The 3,452-nt window shown below is 44.5% G+C and overlaps 1 long non-coding RNA gene across 1 annotated transcript; it reads right to left on the minus strand.

Moving 5' to 3' along the window:
• Positions 1-508: 508 nt before the first annotated feature.
• Positions 509-3,003, minus strand: LOC149358415 (uncharacterized). The gene is made up of 6 exons (XR_016288673.1): positions 2,754-3,003; positions 1,836-1,892; positions 1,036-1,313; positions 897-971; positions 776-832; positions 509-649 (listed from the first exon to the last, which is right to left on the minus strand). It is a non-coding gene; the product is annotated as an uncharacterized LOC149358415 (long non-coding RNA).
• Positions 3,004-3,452: the final 449 nt, after the last annotated feature.

Genomic DNA, 3,452 nt, shown 5'->3' on the forward strand with positions numbered 1-3,452 from the left:
CAAAATGCCCTGCTATGCACAGCATGTGTACGAGAGCAGACGACGCCGCAGTCCCTTTGTCTACTTTTGGAGCCCGCGTGACCAGGGTTGCTGCTCTTCCTTGGGAGTGACGTCATAACACACCCCGGCGCTCAGAAAGCGAAACCGCTCAGTATACCCAATCAACCACTGTACGTCCAGCGGACGTACGATGTACGTCCCTTAACGGATGTACGGATATCCGTGGGAGATCCGCCGACCTCCGACGGATCTCCGAGGGACGTCCGACGGAGGTACATTTGTAACTGGAAAGATCTCCCACGGACATCCGATACGGATATCCGCGGATATCCGCCGCGGATCTAAAGAGGACATTGGCATGTTGCAGGCCTCGGTGACTGCAGCCACTAATATAACTTTCATATACTAAATGAGTTTATATACAAGCCCACAGTGCTCTATATCAGGCACAGGCCTCATCATACGTCAAATGCATATGCCTATAGGAAGCAACCAAACACAAAGCAAGTTGTCTTAAAATCAAACAATTTTATTAAAGGCATTAATGCATGCTTTCAACCTTCAAGAGGCATTCTTCACGCTTGATGCTGGAAGAGGTCCCATGCAATAGGACGGGTTACTGTATGCAGGTTGTATTCTCATGTTGAATCTGTTGGAAAAAAGTTTTTCCCAAGAAAACAAACAAAAATACTGTCACTGAAAGAATACATGATTTTTGCAATTCAAAATACTGCCACTGAAGATCATAATAAAAAATACTATAGCTATAACATACCTGCTGACTATGTCACACATTCGCAACCATCAATTGCACGAACCATCCATACACCTGCTGCAAAGGAAAAGATGAAGAGTGCATGAGGGGAGCTGATAATTTCAACACACTTCGAACTTACATGTAGACCAATGCTCTGTAGCGCAAGCTACAACACGGTTGCTCTGAATGGGCTGGTGACGTCCGTGCAGCAACCCTGAGGGAACAAGTGGACAGGTTCTGAGTGGGCAACATGCACTTACACAGCAACTAATACATACCTGTTGACACTACGATGTTGCACATTTGCAACAATCAATTGCACGAGCTGTCCACATACACGCTGCAAAGGAAAAAGTGAAAAATGCATTTGGGGAGTTGGAAATTTTAACACTACGAACTTACATGTAGACTGCTGCTCCGTATTGCAACCTGCTATACCAGAACAGTAACACAACAGGCTATTCACGTCATACCGGCAGAAGTTTCATGCAATAGGAAAGGTTACTGCGTGCAGGCAGTACTCTCATGGTTGAACTTGGTCCAAAAAAGGGATGCTCTGAAAAACAAACCAAAACACAAATAGAATACTTTTACTGAAAGGTTAAGCAAATATTTAAGTGCGAGATACTGTAAGTAAAAACATTAATGAAAGACAATATCAAGAGAACTGCGTAATTTTGACCCATAGTTTCTCCAGCACACCTTAACACAGCATCCAGCATCCTTAGCACACACCTGCAAGCTACCTGATGACTTAGTGGTTAACACAAGGCTCAGTAGAGAAAAGTTTGTGGGATGTGGATTTCCAGAAAAATATTTATTTTTACATTGCCTCACTAGGCAGTCAGCTGAAACTTGTTGAATAAGTTCGAACATCTATCTCTCCTCATTAAACTGCTCTGGCTAACAGCACAGTACAGAAATTTTTCCCAAGAACTCGCTTCCCGAAAACTTTTATCCACCACTGTACAAGTACACTGCACTATAGCCAGATGCCCTCCACTGCACAGAGCAAAGAAAAAGAAAGTATCAATCATATGAGAGGAAGAAATTTGCCTGTAATTTGCCTGAAACTTACCTGTAAGCTGCTGCTGTACTCTCATGTAGTATAGGTCATAGGTCAGTCACATCCATACTGCATGGCCAAGGAAACAAAATATGAGAGAGCAACCTGCACTGCACTTTGTCAACATAACATAGACGTCATGATGCAGCAAAACATGGCTTTGTTGAAACAAGCCCGCTCATTAGGTTCGCTGATGAAGCACCGAGCCGGCACTAACAACAAATCTGATGATCCACAGCTCCACAGCAGTAAGGAAGAGAGGTCTGCTCACAATCCAGGGATATGTATCTCTAGGTGTGCCATATATGGACCTGCTACCTTGCTCAGCACTGAGCCCTGTGAGCATGAACATGTTTGACAAAGCTACACCAATGCACTGCATGGCCTCATTGCAGTTAGTACGCAGCGATAATAGGTGAATAACGTGTGATTGAAGTTCGGAAATTTAACAGAACACTTCAGTTTTCTAAACAATGCTACTGCACAGCGCAAATTACTGCGCTGTAGATGGTTGGAAACATCCATTTGACAAGCCTAATGTTGAAACAAGTCGATAAGCTTTATTCATTTTCAACCTACCTGCACTTTCCATGGCATACCATAATTTAGGCACCAATACACTCCGCAGGCGGGTCACATACACACCGCAAAGACACTAAGAAAATAAGAAATCAGTCGCGAATCACTGCAAAACACACACAGCCCCGACATTGTCCTTTTCGTGCGTTCTGTTTTATCGCTGTTAAGAACTTACGTACAACTAACTGCCTTAAGATTCACACCATGCATGTGTACACCTCTTCTCAATTTTTTTCGTAGTGTAGAACGAGAGAAGCGCGATGCACTGGCTTACGGAGCTTCGCGACAGGCTCGCGAACGCGGGCAAACACGGCAACATCATCAAAGCAATCTTCAAGCACATTTACTTACTTGCAAGTTATAACACGCCGCTTCTTTCATCCGAGGAAACAAAGAGTAGGGTGCAGTACGACGTCGGGGCTATTTCACGACAGCTTCAGGTGCAGAGGTAGGTCTTGTCGAGCGCATAGGTGATTGATCACATTTATAGCACAGCCAAGCAACCGCAGAACAAACAAACCGCATACTGTAGCAAAAATAAAGATCAAAAGAAGCACAATGCCACGAAAAAATACACTGTTGTGCACCGTGCAGCCCGCGCCGGAACTGGTGGCTGACGGATTGGATTGGATCGACTTTAAGGCCTGTCGTTCTGCCGCGGCTCCTGGTAGGAGTTTCGTTTTCACGGAAGGCAGCATGCCTCGGTTACCTCGGCGGAATGCTGGCAGAGGAAAGGGCATTGATCGCAGAAAGTCACGCAATTAGTTTAATTCAGGTTCTTTCATATCAGCGCCATATTCGAGTGATAACTGATTAATCCGAATATGCAACTAATTGCCGGTATAAAAATTTGATCGGCTGAATTTGTCGTTTGCAAAATAGAAATTCTTTTAATTTTTTTTCTGCGAGGAAAAACGAAATATGTATGTGATGTCATAAGTTCAGATCCCTACAGGCATATTCACGGATACCCGTCGGACATCCGTCCGCGGATATCCGCCAGCCATCCGATAACGAACGTCCTTCGGACATACTCCGAATCTCCGATGC

Source organism: Amblyomma mixtum, chromosome 2 (genome assembly GCF_055824585.1).
Source record: "Amblyomma mixtum isolate Tamu chromosome 2, ASM5582458v1, whole genome shotgun sequence".
Taxonomy (NCBI): domain Eukaryota; kingdom Metazoa; phylum Arthropoda; class Arachnida; order Ixodida; family Ixodidae; genus Amblyomma; species Amblyomma mixtum.